Source organism: Carettochelys insculpta, chromosome 3 (assembly GCF_033958435.1).
Source record: "Carettochelys insculpta isolate YL-2023 chromosome 3, ASM3395843v1, whole genome shotgun sequence".
Lineage (NCBI taxonomy): Eukaryota > Metazoa > Chordata > Testudines > Carettochelyidae > Carettochelys > Carettochelys insculpta.
In genome coordinates, this window is record NC_134139.1 from 169,377,992 (window position 1) to 169,395,818 (window position 17,827).

Here is a 17,827-nt window from a genome sequence, read left to right on the forward strand (position 1 = left end):
TCCTCCCTCCATACCCCTTGCCACACAGCAGGGTCCAGGGTGGGCTCCCTGCCAGCTCATTTGGGCCATGAAGCAGCCTTTCAGATGCTTCCTAGAATGAGCAGGGTCCTGCAGGGTCAGCATTTCCCCTCACTGTGGCTCTGCAAAGAGGAACTCTATGAACTCCATACAGCTAGACTCAGGCAGCACTCCATGGATCCGCAAAAAACACAGAAAACCACTCAAGTCCTCTTCCAAGAGAGTTACTTTGGAGTACTTATTGGTTGCATCTACACTAGGAACTCACTTCGATGTAGTGCCTAACTTTGAAGTGGCCAGCAGAAAGTCCACACACATTTTCCCCTTCTTTGAAGTCCTCACTCCATTCCCAGGAACAGAGTAGTGCCCTACTTCAACGTTTAGCTTCAAAAGCAGGGTCTGTGTAGATACTCTGCTTTGAAGTTGCTTACCTCCAAGTTGAACTTCGAAGTAAGCAACTTTGAAATTTTTTTTTTAGTGTAGACACCACCACCAGAGTGGTAAATTACCTGGTTATTGGATGGTAAAATCTGCAGCTACAGTAACTCTACCGAGTTCTATTGACAGAAGTCACTCTCAGGAGAAATCTTCCAGTAACCCTGTTGACAGCTCACAGGAACACACAAGAGTGGCTTGCTCTGTCAGAGCTCTGTTGACAGAATGGGGCCCCAGATTCCAGTCAGACAGGGTCATGCAGCCAAACCCTTTGGAGGCTCCAGTCAGGCATGTCCTTAAAGAGCCCCCCAGGCCAGTGCGTGGACACACTGGTCCCTGCGAGGCACAGGCAGCCTAGTGCAGGGCAGCCACCCTGCCCTTGAGAGACCAACCAGCTCAGTGGAGCCATGGACAGCAAGCTAACCATGGGCTGGCCCCTCATCACCCAGCTGCTGAGCCTCTTCTCCACCTGTAGGAGGACCCTCTGTACTCAAATGAGGATGCTCCTGCTGCACCAGAGTCCCATCTGCCCTCCCCCCCAGACGCCAAGGCAGGTTTGGAGATTCAACACCAGTGCAGGCTGGTGGGATCACATAGTACTGGGGGAGTCAGATGATGAACAATGGACCCAGAACCACTGCAGAAAAAGGGAGACCTTCCAGGAGCTCTGCACGTGGCTCACACCCACGCTACAGAGACAGGACACCTGCACCCAGCGAGCCATCCACTTTGAGAAGCGAGTGGCAATCACACTGTGGAAGCTCACTACCCCAGGCAGTTTCCGCTCTGTTGAGAGCCAATTCAGGGTGGGGAAGTGCACCATCGGGCTCATCCTGATGCAAGTAAGCCTCCCTCAGGCTGCAGTCCTAGTCCAGGGGGAGGGTAGAAGATGGGGTCCTGGCCAATGGGGGTCCCTGAGAGGCAAGGACTGAGATGAAGGGAGTCAGGGAAGCCCCACCCCTGGGGGGCCATGCCATCCCACTCGCAGACCTGCCACAGCGGTGGAGGGGGGAGAGGCTGCCTCACACAGCCCCTCACCTGTCTTTCCCCACTTCCAGGTTGACAGCTACCACTGGGATCCTGCTGAGAAGGCTTGTCCAACTTAGTGACCTGGATACAGTGGTGGCTGGTTTCAACCCCTTGGGGTTCCCAAATGTTGGTGCAACAGACAAGACCTGTATCCCAATCCACACCCCAGACCACAGCAGGGTGTGGTACATAACTACAAGGTGTACCACTTGGTTGTTCTGCAGGCCCTGGTGGACCACTGCAGTCAATTCACCAACATCTATGTTGGGTGCTCAGGCCGGGCACACGATGGCAGGTTATTCTAAAACTCCTGCCTGTGCTGTAGAATGGAGGCATGTACGTTCATGCCCCAGAGCGACATGGCCACAGTAGATATCAGCATACCTCTTCGCATGGTAGAGGATGCGGCATACCACCCTCCACGCCTTGGCTGATGTGCCCATGCTCTGGTCCAGGTCTCCAGTGTAAGTTGTTGTTCAACTGGCACCTAAACCAGGTGTATCTCCTGGTCAAGTGTGCTTTCTGGTGTCTAAAGGGGAGGTTTTGATGCCTCCTCATGTGCCTGGGCATGGTGGAGACCTACATCCCCTATGCAGTGGCCACATAATGCACCCTCCAAAATCTTGTGGAGGGGAAAAAGGATGAGGTCTTCCTCCAAGGACATGGGTAGAGGTAGAACAAGGCTTTGAACAGGCAGCTGTGGCTCCGACCCGCCAGGTGGAAGTAGTCGACATTAGAGAGAGCCCACGTGAGACCTTTACCAATGGTCCCTAGTAACCTCTCAGTGCAGCCCCACTGTGGTCCTCAGGGACCCAGCCCCACCCCATTTCCAGCACAACCCCTCCCTTCACCCATTCATCCCCCTCCAGGGCTGATGGAAAAAATAGAAAACTGTGTTCCAAAAGTTTCAATTCAAAACAAAAAACTACAATAAAGTTCCCACATTCACAAGCTTCACATTTGCAAATTCAATTATTCATGAGCCTGGGGCCCCAGGGCAGGGGAGCACTACTGACAGCCACAGCCTTGCCAGGGCACCAGGCAGGAAGCACTGGCAACTGCAGCCTCACCAGGGCTCTGGGCCCTCTGATGGTGCAACTGTATAGAAGAGGAGAAGAGACACTAAGTCATCTCTGTCTCACAGCCCCTAAAGTCCTGCCTGCCCCCAACAGCAAGCAGTGAGCCCCTCACCTCCCCTCCCCTTCCCCAGAGCCCTGGGGTCAGTGCAGCTGCCCGTGCTGGGGGTCAGTAGGGCACACTGACGGGCACATAGGTACATGTGCTGGCCCCGTATCTTGGCGCTCCACCCATTGCATGCTTGCCACCATGGCCTATGCCCCATGTGCACCCGCCACCTATGCTCCAGGCTGTGTTGCCTTGGTGGAGGTGCCTGACTTCGAGGCAATGGTGAACATCCCCCAGCTGCAGTCATCTGTGTCCACATCTGACTGTGCCCCTGTCCCAGACCTCAGCTGCTCTGGCTCGTGGTGGGATGGCCGCCTTCATGCTGTCGATGGGCGCAGGGCACTCTGCACCATCATCTCCCCCCAGGGGTTGGTGTAGTTCTCCATAGTAGGGGCAAACGGCCATCCCTGCCCCCAGCCTGCAGCATTCATCTCAGGTGCACACATAGCCCTGCTGCAGCTCCTCAACCTTTGCCCACACCTGCTCGATGGTGTGGGCAGGGTGGCCTTGGTCGGCCAGAGCTGCAGTGTGGTGGGCTTACCCAGATGCATTGCACCTCTTTACTGAAGGATCCAGGAGGACCTTCTCCTCCACTCACAAGCTCATCAGGTCCTCCAGTTCTGGCCTGGTCCAGGAGGGTGCCTAGCATTTGCTGCCCCGGCTGGAAGACCCGATGAGCTTGGGGGTGGAGGAGGAGGTTGTCCTGGACCCTTCAGCAAAAGGGCGCAATGCCTTCAGGTAAGCCCACCTTGCTACAGCTCTGGCTGACGAAGGCCACCCTGCCCACACCCTTGAGCAGGTGCAGACAAAAGGTTAAGGAGCTGCAGCAGGGCTTGTGCGTCTGTCGACACAAGTCCCCCGGGGGCATACACACAGCTGTTGTGTCAAACATGTTGAAGCACAAGACTGAGTTTAGGCAGCTAACATTCAGCTTTATTGAATTCAATAAGGCAACAGATGAGCCAAACTGGACACTAATAGAACCAGGTCCAGCAAGGCTGCTTGATGCGGCTAACTCTAGTATTTTATGCCCTTACACCAAGCCCAGTGTCAGAGGCAATTAGTTGGAGAATCATAAATCACTTTCCAAATAGAAACCGTTATCAGCAAGGAAAAACAGATACAAGGGAGCTGGATCCCCAACTCCAAACAGTTCATTAATGCATTCCATAGAGCTCATTCTCCCAGCCATTCCCAAACAGGTCAAGGAAAGGACAGGCTCCTGTGTGTGTGTGTGCGCGCACAGAAGTAAGGGGTGTGTAGAAGCCATTTCACAAGATGGCTTCCACAAAGGCATTCTGCTTCTCTGCTACAAGGCATTACACTGTTGAGGAAAGTACCATTTTGCTGACACGTCATCGAAAGACACTCTGGCTGGGTCTACACTAGAGTTTTATTGATTCTCTGTCGACATAACAGAGGGAGTGTCTACACACAAAGCATTGTGTCAGAGTCTCAACAAAACTCAGCATTTTCCTCGACCATATTATCCCTCATGAGGGCGTAACAATCTCTCAACAGAGTATTATTGACAGAAGTGTTGTGTAGACACTTCTGTCAACAGAGAGGGCTTCTGGTTGCCAGGCAGCCATCTTTGCAGAGCTGCCATTCCGCTTACTGGCTTCAGAGGACTGTGCCATCTGGCAGTCCTCTGTCAGAGGAAGTTGTATGTAGATGCAGTCTGTTGACATTACTGTGTTGACAGATGCTTTAGTGTAGACATAGCCTCTGTGTATAAATGAGTGGTGTTTTGTCAACAAAACATGCTAGTGTAACCATAGCCTCAGAGTACACATACACCCACACATTTGTGAGGAGGAGATGAATGGGATAGCCTGGTCTTTGCAGCTTTATCCAGTAAAGTGCTAAATTGTTTTATAAGACTAATAGAAAGCATTTTTAAAGCTACTTTCCTTTCCATAGCTGGGCTGCTCATTCTGTTTGCTAGCTTTCCTGTATCCTCCCGTGCATCTTGAGAAAAAAGTCTCAGGATTTTAGGTAGAATAAAAATGCAGGCTATAACTCTGACCCCAATGTTTAAAATAAAAGCTGAGCAATCTATGGAGATTACTTCCTTCAAAAGTTGTCTGCTGAGATAAAAAAGTTAATAGTTAATGATTAATAGCTGATGATATAATTATACTAGGGATTGCTCTATACATGGAATTATACTAGCAATTGCTCTATTAGGTGATGGGTAACCCTTTTTTAATATAGGCTCTGGATTGTATCTACCTACTGCAATCACCTGAAGAAGTGGATCTTACCGACAAAAGCTCATGACCTAATAAATGCATTAGTCTTGAAGGTGCTATGGCACTGCTTGTTATTTGTGAAGCTACAGGTTAACATGGCTACACCACTGAAACATTTTTGAGTAGTGAAACAATTAGCAAGATTACTGACAGAACTAGGGATATTCTATTCAAATGTCCTAATCAAGGAAATGCAGAAGGAACCAAGGTGCCATTAAAGATATGCAGTGTAACTTGGAATTAAATTACAGACTGCTTTTAAAATATGATGTGTGTGCAAGCACATGAAAGAACATCCACAGATATTTCCTTACAGAGAAAAGCCCTGTTGTGCTAACCTCTAATTTTGAACTCCTAGGTGTACAACTTTCAGAAATATCAAAATTTCAAGTTGGTGTCTAAAGAACTGCTGTCCTTGATCAGCTACAAATATAAATAGTTCATGGGCTACTGAGCCTAGAGGTGAAATGGGATGAGATGCATTAAACTGAATAATGCCCAAAGTCATAAATCAAAGCTAAGACCAAACAGATCACCCAAGTGTAAAGAATGAAGGCCCCGATACACTGGAGAGATCAGCTGAATGACCACAACTGTCAAAGAGCTGGCAGGCTACAATATTTATTGTAGGTTCTCAACACATCTCAGGATTAGTCAGACAATACAGAGACACAGGTCTTAAAAGAAAAATGCAGGACTATGTTATTATTTCAGAAAGCATGGCTCATGTAAAGATAAGAGAGGTGTCTGGGAAAACATCCCACTTCCTTACAAGAAGGAGTTCCTCATTCTTAGGATGAAATTGATTTACACCAGAAGACAAAGATATAAATATATCAAGCTTCATTCACCTCTGGTGCTTTCTGCCACAATATACAAAGGCCACGATCTTAGTAGGATTCAGAAGTAGCACTGAATAAAAAAGTTAGTTGTACTGAGGTAAACTTAGGAAGAGTATAAAAACTCCTGCCTCAGGACCCAAACCAAGTGCTAATTGATCAAAGTAGGAACAAGCTTTTCCCATGGGCAAGTTATAACCTAACATCTCTTCTCAATCATCTGATACTTGCCATTGCTGATGATGCCATATCAAATTAAATGGACCATAGTATGATCATGTATAACAATTCCTATCTAACACTGAAAGAGCCAGGCATCTTCTATAAAGCACACGTTCTAAGATCACCAACACTGTGGAATTCCTTCTGTATCAAAAATTTTTTGATTACAAAGAAGTTAAGGAAAATACTGATTATATACCACAGTGGTTATCAACCAGGGGCACATGTAAAACCTCATTAGTGCCTTGAAGTGCACAACAGGTTATGTAAAAATACTAGTGAAAATTTCACAGACACTGACTTGTTCCTGGGATGCTGACAGTCACCGCTCACCCCAGGCCAAGTTTCAGGGGTGGGGGCCACAGCTCTGCAACCTGGAAGGGGCAGGGCCAAGAGCAAAAGGGGAGGGGGCTAAGGGCACTCAGCCCTCAGCGCTGCCTGGACCACATGGTGGCCCATCTCCACATACACTCCCCGACAACCACATGCAGCCTGAGCAGTCCTGCCGCGACCTTCCAACGGGGCCCTGAGCTCTAGCTGCTGCCAAAACATCACCTGCCAGAGCTCTGGGCCCCTTTGGAATACTGGCCCCACAACAAATGCCCCCTTTGCACTCCTCAGTGGAGGGCCAGACTTGGTCATGCTTCTCTACACAACGCACTCAGAAAAGCAAGTACAATTATATAGTAAAAGGAGAAAAGCAATTTTTCAGTAATATTGTGCTGTGTTACTTTTGTGCTTTTATGTCCAATATTGTAAGCAAGTAGTTTTTACTTGGGTGAAAATTGGGTGTGCGCAAAACAAATCAGACACCTAAAAGGAGTCGTGTATTGAGCAAAGGTTGAAAATCACTTCAGATCTACACTGCATTGCAGCGCTGCAGTCATGTGGGTCCCAGGACACAACAGAATTACCTCATCTACCTTGAGTCTTTGCTCACAAAAGCTCATGCTCAAAACTTTTCTGTTAGTCTATAAGGTGCCACAGGACCCTTCGTTGCTGTTACAGATCCAGACTAACATGACTACCCCTCTGATACTCATTTACCTCGTCACTCACATACAGTAAACCTTTGATATAATGGACTAATGGGGGTGGGATTGTGCACTATTATCAAAAGTCCCTCATATGCAAGGGTTTACCTGCCCACCCACGCTGCCAGGCTCCCCCAGCCCAGCCTTCCCCCACCCCACCAGAAAAACCCCACAAACCCTGCCACTCACTGGAGGAGCTGCTGAACTCCACTGTGTCGCTGGAGATGGTCGGCAGTGCGGCCAGTGCACCACACCACACGTGGTCAGAGGGGCCACCGCACAGGCTGCAGGACCTGCTGCTGAAGCCCCCATGTACACATGGAAGTTCTGGTGAAGAAGGTGGCGGCTCCCCCAGGCTGCACCAGTGGTAAGTCCTTTAACTTTTTTTTTTTTTGGAGGATGATTTTAAGGACCCCAGTGGAATTCAGGAACAACAGGGGGACATCCGTTGTTCCTAAAGTCCACTAAATTGGTGTCCATAAAAAACCGAGGGTTTACTGTAATATCTATTGAAGAAATTGTTTGACCATACTATAAAACTTTATTAATTTTATGTAACTTTAGATATTTTAATTGCCAATGTTAGACATGGACACCATTAAATAAAACTGAGCCTAAACTGACAGAAAAACCAGGATTTTGTTAAAACTAATTACTCCCATATCCCCTGGAAAACAGTCTTGAAAACAAGACAGAACACCAAAGCTAGAGAATATATATTTTCAACTAATACATCTAAGTATTCACATTTACCTGTATCTTAAGCTCTTACTACCTTACATCTGAAAGCCAGTAAAAATAATTCCTGGTGTGTTCTTATAATATACACATCAGCAATTTTGCTGGTCTAGAAAAATAGTACATCTCGTCACTGCCCACTCCTTCATATCTAGCATTCTATTATCCAGAACGCTCAAATTACCCACACTTTAACCATAAGCAAATTTTAGTTATGTTTTTCATAAGAACAGTATAGTGAGAGTAAATACAACAAATACAGTATAACTTTCCAGAAGTGTATAGTACTACTGCTGTCGGTAAGTAGAGTACTCGGCATAAATTTTTGTTTTGTTTCTTAGTAGTTAATCTGGTTTGTCTTTAGTGTTATGCATTGCTAGGTGTGCCTCTCTATTATCCAGCAGCCTCCCGGTTCCAGGAGTGCCAGATATGAAAGAGTATTTTTGTAACTGATCAAGCTTTATGTTGGTAAAACATGTCCTCATAAATACAAATACTTTTTCTACTCCTTTATATGCAGTGATTACCATTTTATTGAAAGTACTTTTAACCAAGTTATCCACAACCCAAGAGGTATTGAATTATTTCTCCATTATATTTTTATTGGGGCACATGGCAATTCTAGCTCACTGAATTTTTTAAGCAGAACATGAGAATTTCACAGAAAAGACAATTTCAGGGAGGTGAAAATGCCCTCTGGCCCAATGGGCTTAACCTTTTGAAATATACAACAGGAATGAAAAGAAAAAAAGATGCTCAAAGGCTGAACTTCAGAATGGAGAAAAATCTCAGCTGAAGCATGTGGGGGTTTCCGAGCAGCCACCTGTCAGCCAAACACTTTCTGTCAGTGGCATACAGCACGCGGGGAAAAGTTTATTAAGAGAGGACGAAAAACAACCACCTTCCAGCTGATTTCACAGGGGCAGGTTGTCCATCTCCCGAGGCTGCTCTGGGCACCCCCTGCTAACACAGTGTGGGGGCAGATGTGGATGATGTCCCAGGAATTCAGCAGACAGAACGCCCAGCACCTAGAGAAAGCAGGACTGGCCGTGTCGCGTTTAACAGAAGGGCGGAGTGAAGAACAGCGCCGCGCACTTGGTTTTAGTCTGGCGGCCTCGCGGGCGCCCATCCTGAAGGCAACTCACCCCACAGCCCCTTTGGGGCCCCAAGAGGCACCCCAGGCTCGAGACACACTCGCTCAGCCCTGGGGCAAGGCAAGGGGGAGCCGGGTTTGCAACTTTTCCCACGCCGGGGCAGAGCAGAGCTGAGGCTGGCAGGGAGCGGGACGCGCACACTCAGACTCCGGGGGGTGGGGGGGCGCATTCCGCCGGCTGCACAACACGTTCGCCTCCCCGTGCAGACACGTCACGAGACTCGCTCCCCGCCTCCCCCACCCCAAAACCTTACAGTGACCCCCGCCCCGGGCTAGCAGAGCTGCTCCCAGCGGCACTCACCCTCCGACGTGCGCTGAGAGCGGCTCTTCCTCCGGCGCTCCCGAGGTCCCGCTCGCCCCCGCAGCCACCGCCTCCTCAGCGCCGCGGCTGCAGGGCAGCTGTCTCCCTCGCCCGTTTTACAATATATCAGATTTCTTACCACGCAGCCCGCCCCAGCCCCGGGGGTGCGGGGGACGCTGGGACTCAGCTCCCTCCCATTGGAAGGGCCGCAAGCACCGCCGCCAGCCTGTTGGCTCCTTCCCCTGCCCGTCAGCGCGCCGCAGCTGGAAGGGGCGGGACAGGCTCCGCAGCCGCCCGGGATCTTCCCCTCGCGCTCCCTCCTCGAACGCCCTGAGCCCACATTCCTAGAGGGCCATGTGACCCGCCTAATTGCTCCTCCGTGCACAGCTGGGCTGGGCGGGCGGGCGCGCGCGCGCGCGCGCGCGCTGTCAACATCCCCGGGCCGCTCCATCGCGCTCCCGTAGAGCCTGCTCCCGCGCCCTGCCCTCCGCGCGCCGCTGGCCGGGGTAAGGCATCACCATCAGCCGCAGAGCCTCACTGTCTCGGCGCCTGGATCCTCGTGTGCAAAGCAGGCACCTTTCGCCGCCCCCATCGAAGCGGTGCCTGGCTCTGATGTCAGTAACTTGCCAGCCGGAGACGCCTCGGCCATGCAGGCAGGATGCAGCCTGCAGGGTTGCACCTAGCTTCAGTGGCAGACCGCATTACACCATCCTTTTTCAGTCCGCTGCTGGGGGGACGGGTTCAGGCAAGAGATCTAGTTCCCCCCGTGCCAGGGAGTGTAACATACTTATTCCAGCAGTCACCTCCGCAGTCTGGCCCTCAGCTGAGTGTTGGAGAAGGCTCCCCACCACATTGCCCTGAACAGACCCACACCCCGGCAGAGGCTGAGACGTGCCTTTAGGTAGTTGGCACAGAGTTTCTTAGACTATGTTCAATGGATTGGGTGACCGTATCTCCCTATCTTAAATACGGGACAAGGAGATTTGGGGGAGGGGGTGGCTCCGAACTGTCTGACCACCCTGAGCTGCAGATGAATGGATGGGGTAGGGTGGGCGGGGTGGCTGGAGCACAGCAGGCAGGGGCCTGTGGGCAGGTGCTACTCGAGGGCCAGGAGAAGCTGAAGGACAGGTGAGGGGCATGATCCAGGGGTTGGACCCCACGGGGTGCCTGGCAGGCACAGGTGAGACAGAGTGGGGTGGGCGCACATCACTGGTCCCAGCAGCACTGCTCTGCCCAGGAGAAGCAGTCCCGTGGTGGGGTGCAAGGGCGGGGGGGGGGTGCCAGTACCTTCACAGACTCACCAGAACCCAGAGGAGAGCCCCATGCCCAGCCCCAGACCCATCAGCCCAGCCCTGAGCTCCACTGCTTCTGCCTGTGGTGCACAGCCCATGGGCATTGGGGGTGTGGGTGCCCCTCCCAGCTTCCAGGAGCCTGACAGCTTGGTGAGGCATTGTGCCCAGGACAGGGCATGTCTACATGCGTGGCGGGGTAAGGCACACTGGCCTAGACATGTGGCACCCTGCAGCTGCCCCCATGAGAAATGGTCAGGCCCCAGCAGGGCACATGTGTGGAGCCCTGGGCACCCTGGCTTCAGGGACACCCGGAAATGTGTGGCCCTCGCTCTGCATCAGGCTAGGCATTGTTGTTCCCGAGCCCTGAGCAGCTCGCAGGGCTGCCAGGCAGTGCAGATCTGCAGAAAGCAGCCCAAGCACCCTGTCCCCACAGGCCACTGCAGTGCCCAGGACCCTCCACCTCCCCTGCCAGAGCCTCAGGGCTGGACTCCCACCTTCCCCTCACCTTGGGGAGCTGGGAAGGATGCAGCCTCCGCCACCGCCACCAGCATACCTCTGCCTCTGCAGGGCCCCCTGCTGGCTCCCTCCAGTGTGGCCAGAGAGCATCTGAGTACCTGATCTCCAGCCAGCAGCTGCACTTGCACACTAGAAGCGGGCCAAATACAGGGCAACTAGCCCCTTTGTTAAAATAAGTCAGGATGCCTTTCTGGCACCCAAAATAGGGGGCTGTCCTGCCAAAAATGGGACGGATGGTCACCCTATCCATGGAACAGTGGTGTTCCATGAACTCTCAGGTGTGCGGTGAGCAACTGACACCTTTTTGATATCCTACGCTGATGGTATATATTTTCTGTTATTAAAACTAGAGAATGTTACTTCTTCATTGTTATGATGCCTGATTAAATTACTTCCTTTTGTTTTTGCCATGTATGTTGCTGTTTGGGTTTTGGTGGTTTTGTTTTTGAAGGAAATTTTCATAGACATTCCACATAAAAATATTATTGCTTGGTGTTCTGTAGTCTCCAAAGGTTTAAGAAACACTGAGTTAGCGCATCTGTAACCAGTTGTGATCCTAAGTTACTGCCACTTTGACTCCTGTTGCAGGCAGGATGGTGCCATGCCAGAATGGCAGCCCCTCGTAGTGTAAAAACCCACAGATGCTCTACTGGTTTAGGGCACATTAAGGATGGTAGCACCCAAATGATTGCAAGGCTGAAAGGTATGAAACAGCACTTGCCCCATAGACATGCCCTTAACATCCAAACCAGCACACAGCTAGTGGTCTTTATAGTAGCGACTTGGAAGGTGAAAGACAGCTGTCTGGGGAGGCAGTACATTCTGCCTGGCCCTTTCCACAAACCTTGTGGTCCACTGAGCTCCACTCCACTTATGCTGCAAAGAGGAAGGGAGATAGAATGTGGCATAGGCTTGTGTGTCAGCATGACTGCCCATAAAGCCAATGAACTTGCATGCATCCCACTAACGATCTGATCCAAAGTCAGTGGAGAGACCCTCATGGTGTCTCCCAGCACTCAATCATGCCCTGAGGGCAGACTTGCAAGGCAGTTGCAAGTGAAGGCATAATTTGGTCTTTGGCATCTTCTCTACTGTTGATGAATGAGATGCAAAGATTGGCTTTCAAAACCCTGGCTGTGCTTGCAGGGCCTGCAGTTTGGATAAAGATCATATCTCTACCCATATGCCAAATATATTTGATACAAAAATCCTGATAAAACAATAAAACATGGAACACCATAGAGCCATTTTACACTCACTTTTTGGGGAAGAACCAGGCTTTAAACAAGACAGTGGAAAACTTCACAATATTTCCCTAGCGGCTGAATCCTTGCTCCTGTTCTGACTATAACATTTCACAGTTTGGTCTTACCAGGTGCTCAGTGCCTCCTGTGCACTGCTTAGTACTCTCTGGAGTCAGTGCCCAAACAATCCCTCCTCTTCTCACTACTGATACTCTTCCCCTTTGGGACAAAGGCCAGCTCTGTGCTCCCTTCTCTCCATGCTGACAGGAAAAAGCAGACCAGACCTTGAGGCAATTCCCTTTACATTTCAGCAGTTCTAATTTATGACATTTTAATTTCTTGACAGCCCGGTGTAGAGTTATATCTTCTCATGCTGGAGCTTGGCTGGAAATTTAGCTCCAAATGCTGCTGTGTATCTACTTTGTTCAATCTATCAAGGTATCTAAAAAGGGTACATCTCCCCTGAATATCTAAAGATTACATTCTAAGCAACTATTAGTAGGGGTGGTTGCCTCAATTTTTGGGTCCCCAAATTAACACACCTAAAAGGAACCAGATTTCCCGATATGTGAACAACCCATCTTTTGAAAAGTCAAAACTTTTAAGGTGTCTCAAGCTGGGAACCCAGAATCACAAGCCTTTTTGAAAGAGCAGAGTTAACTTCATGCAGGATGGAGGCGTACATGTCTGATTCACTCTCACTTCAAAGTGATTTTCTGTGTGCACAGTGAAGGCCAGAATTTAGCCTTTAATGGGAGTTTACCTGTTGAGAAGACTAAAGCTTTACAAAGAAGTACATGGATGAGCTTTTAAATGTGTTGGCTACTGTCCATGTGTATGCTACCAACTGCTCTCTACTGGACATAATAGCCGTGTCTACACGTGCACGCTACTTCGAAGTAGCGGCACTAACTTCGAAATAGCGCCCGTCACAGCTACACGTGTTGGGCGCTATTTCGATGTTAACATCAACGTTAGGCGGCGATACGGCGAAGCCGCTAACCCCATGAGGGGATGGGAATAGCGCCCTACTTCGAAGTTGAACATCGAAGTAGGGCACGTGTAGCCGATCCACGTCCCGCAACATCGAAATAGCGGGGTCCACCATGGTGGCCATCAGCTGAGGGGTTGAGAGACGCTCTCTCTCCAGCCCCTGCAGGGCTCTATGGTCACCGTGGGCAGCAGCCCTTAGCCCAGGGCTTCTGGCTGCTGCTGCTGCAGATGGGGATCCAGGCTGCATGCACAGGGTCTGCAACCAGTTGTCGTCTCTGTGGATCTTGTGTTGTTGAGTGCAAGTGTGTCTGGGAGGGGCCCTTTAAGGGAGCAGCTTGCTGTTGAGTCCGCCCTGTGACCCTGTCTGCAGCTGTGCCTGGCACCCTTATTTCGATGTGTGCTACTTTGGCATGTAGACGTTCCCTCGCAGCGCCTATTTCGATGTGGTGCTGCGCAACATCGATGTTGAACGTCGACGTTGCCAGCCCTGGAGGACGTGTAGACATTATTCATCGAAATAGCCTATTTCGATGTCGCTACATCGAAATAAGCTCCTTCGATGTAGGCTTCACGTGTAGACGTAGCCAATGTGAGATGTGCTGAAAAGTGTAATGGCTGATATCTAACCCACATTCCAAACCTAAATCCCTACCAATACAAGACATTCCACTGTACACTTCTCTAGAGGAGATGAGAGAAAAAGAAGTTCCTGGTTAAATCTACCATAATACTCATGCACAATGGATGTGATGATTTCAAAGTCCTGAGTCACTATGACTTCAAAATGTTTGCTGAAGCTTTAGTCTGCATATAAGCCATCTTCCTGTCTTGAAGTGAGATCTCTAGTGGCTTGATAAATCACTGTTGGCCATTGAGATTTTAGTGGTGTGGTGGTATCTTTAACTTATGCACAATATAGTTTACATTTTTAAACAGATATGAGAAAAGGTGCACGCTGTTTGCTTGGACCACTACTTTTCTCTGCTGTCATTTCTGTAACATACTCCTGTTCTCTGCTGCTCATTTCTATACAGTACTCCTGCAGAATTCTATTACTGACCTATGAGTAGAGTATAATTTGCTGGGTCTGGCCCCCATTCTGGCTGCATTACACTGGTTTGCTGCTGTTAAGCAGCTGCTAAGCCATGCAGACCACCCCAGTAATGACAAGGATTTATGAGATAGAAGTGAAGCTTGGCTCTGGAAACCCTCCGCTGCAGTAACAACCCTTAGGGGCTTCTATAGATGGTAGGATAGGATAGGATAACGATAGGATAATGAGCCTTGTGGATAGGGGAGAAGCGGTAGATGTGGTATACCTAGACTTTAGTAAAGCATTTGATACGGTCTGTCATGATATTCTTATAAAAAAACTAGGCAAATACAATTTAGATGAGGCTACTATAAGTTGGGTGCATAACTGGCTGGATAACTGTACCCAGAGAGTAGTTCTTAAATGGTTCTCAATCCTGCTGGAAAAGTATAACAAGTGGGGTTCCGCAGGGGTCTGTGTTAGGACTGGTTCTGTTCAATGTCTTCATCAATGATTTAGATATTGGCATAGAAAGTACGCTCATTAAGTTTGCAGATGATACCAAGTTGGGAGGGGTTGCAGCTGCTTTGGAGGATAGGGTCATAATTCAAAATGATCTGGATAAATTGGAGAAATGGTCTGAGGTAAACAGGATGAAGTTTAATAAGGACAAATGCAAAGTGCTCCACTTGGGAAGGAACAATCAGTTTCACACATATAGAATGGGGAGAGACTGTCTAGGAACAACTACAGCAGAAAGGGATCTAGGGATTATAGTGGACCACAAGCTAAATATGAGTCAACAGTGTGATGCTGTTGCAAAAAAGGCAAACATGATTCTGGGAGGCATTAACAGGTGTGTTGTGAACAAGACACGAGAAGTCATTCTTCCGCTCTACTCTGCGCTGGTTAGGCCTCAGCTGGAGTATTGTGTCCAGTTCTGGGCACCGCACTTCAAAAAAGATGTGGAGAAACTAGAGAGGGTCCAGAAAAGAATGACAAGAATGATTAAAGGTCTAGAGAATGTGACCTATGAAAAAAGGTTGAAAGAATTGGGCTTCTTTAGTTTGGAAAAGAGAAGATTGAGAGGAGACATGATTGCGGTTTTTCAGGTATCTAAAAGGGAGTCATAAGGAGGAAGGATAAAACTTGTTCTTCTTGGCCTCTGAGGATAGAACAAGAGGCAACGGGCTTAAACTGCAGCAAGGGAGATTTAGGTTGGACATTAGGAAAAAGTTCCTAACTGTCGGGGAGGTCAAACAGTGGAATAAATTGCCAAGGGAGGTTGTGGAATCTTCATCGCTGGAGATATTTAAGAACAGGTTAGATAGATGTCTATCAGGGATGGTTTAGATAGTACTTGGTCCTGCCATTGGGGCAGGGGGCTGGACTCGATGGCCTCTCGAGGTCCCTTCCAGTCCTAGTGTTCTATGATTCTATGATTCTATGGTGCAAAACAACACAAATCTGAGAATGGTGGCTCGGGAGCATTTCAAACCAACCCCTGAATAGCTGGATATGCATGGAATCCTGCATGGATACAAAATGGGCATCTGCAAAGATTATCCACAGATATCTGCATCCACTTCCACAGATCTGGATACCTAACAGATATAAAGGGGACATCTAGAAATTTGCAGGGTTCTAGATTCAAAATATGCATGCGCATCTGCATCTTCAAAAATGAGCTGCAGATATCTGCAGATTTGCAGGGTTCTAGGTATATGATCATCTTAGCTCCTCAGGTTATGGCCTACTGAGCAGCTTAGATGGATTAAAGGATTCAGGCCACTGTAGCTATTCTGGAGTCACTTTAACATCAAGATACAGAAGAAATTAAACTAATTTAAAATTAATAGATTCCAAAAAGTCAATTTGGTTAGCAATGTATTCTGTATAATTGCTATCCATTTTAATTTAATATTTTGCAATTCTTTCCTCTTTATAGCTTTTTGTAGCTTAATACAGTTACTTTTCTCTTAACATGACAATTGTCTTAATATGAATCACACAGAATCAATATGGTAGGGTCCAAACTGGATGTAAGTGGAACCACTCCAACACTAGCTTGTAGTGCTTATTCTTTTGACAAGTATATGAAATAGTTTATGCATTCCCTATGCTTTGGATTCAGCATGTCACACATGCACTTTCATAGAATCATAGAATATGAGCTATGGAAGGGTCCTCTAGAGGTCATCAAGTCCGGGCCAGTCCTTTGTGCTCATCTAGATCATCACTGACAGGTGTCTGTCTAACCGGCTCTTTAAAATCTCCAGTGATGGAGATTCCACAACCTCCCTGGGCAATTTATTTCAGTGTTTAACCACCCTGACAGCAAGTTTTCCCCAATGTCCAAACCTAAACCTCCCATTCTGCAATTTAATGATTAGGTGTCTGGGAGAGGGGGAGGTTGCAGGAGCAGGATGGAGGGTCTGGGTAGGAGGGAGGTTGCAGGAGCAGGATGGAGAGTCGGGGTAGGAGGGAGGTTGCAGGAGCAGGATGGAGGGTCTGGGTGGGAGGGAGGCTGCAGGAACAGGGTGGGGGTGCAGGGTCTGGGATGGAGGACTGTGCATGAGGGCAATGGAGGTCCAGGGTGTGGGTAAGAGGGGGCTGGAGGGCGCTTACCTAGCTCCACATCCCATGCTGTTTCCATGCACTGACCTACACTGTTCCCATTGGCTGGAATCTGGCCAATGGGTTCAGCACAGAAAAACTCCCAGTAAGCAGTTTCCTGCGCTGCCATCCCACCAGCCTCAGGGAGAGGCAGGGTGACCATCCATCCCACAGTGGGCGGGACGATCCCATATTTGGGACAGCAAAAAGGCATCCCGACATTTTTTAAAAGGGACTAATTGTCCCGTATTTGGGCCATCCCCTGCTTTATAGGGCTCCCTTTTGATTTTTAGTTTATTCAGGATCTCTTGACTAAGTTGGAGTGGTCGCTATCCATATTTCCTATCTTTTCTATGCAGTGGAATAGTTTGCTTTTGCACACTTAATAATAATGTCCCTTTGAAAAACTGTCAACTGTCTTCAATTGTTTTTCCTCTGAGTCTTGCTTCTCAGTGTTCCCTATAAGCTGAGCACTTGGATGGCCACCCAAGAGAGATTCAGGTGCCACCCAGCTGATTAGCAGAGCGCCCACAGCCAGCAGCATGTGTTTCTATTGGTGATCTACATCTGCACATGGCTTGGTGCACATAATAAAATTATTCTGCCCAACGCTGGAAAAATATTAGCGGGAACACTACTCTTGAAACTTTACTTACCTGCTCTCTGAGTTTGCTAAGTCCGCCTGTGACAGTATTGTTATCAAGGTCAACAAATTAGAAACATTGTTATCAGGGCTGCCAAATCAGAAAAATTATCATTGTTGGCAAATCACATAGAAGAGCAAGAGAGGGGAGTCGGGGTGGGGAAGTCAGTGTTAGATCAAACATCAAAGTATGTAGAAGAGTCCTTGTAATGGGTCAGGTAATTCCTGTCCCTGTTCAAACCATGTGTTCATGTGTCTCATTTGAATATAAATGTTAGTTC

The 17,827-nt window shown here is 48.7% G+C and overlaps 1 protein-coding gene across 3 annotated transcripts in view; it reads right to left on the reverse strand.

The window, feature by feature from the left end:
• Nucleotides 1–9,339, reverse strand: part of ARHGEF10 (Rho guanine nucleotide exchange factor 10) — a 183,655-nt gene extending 174,316 nt beyond the window's left edge. For all 3 annotated transcript variants that reach the window (XM_074991190.1, XM_074991189.1, XM_074991191.1), the window contains exon 1: nucleotides 9,210–9,339. The gene's annotated coding sequence lies outside the window, so the exon portion shown is untranslated. The remainder of the gene's footprint in view (nucleotides 1–9,209) is intronic.
• Nucleotides 9,340–17,827: the final 8,488 nt, after the last annotated feature.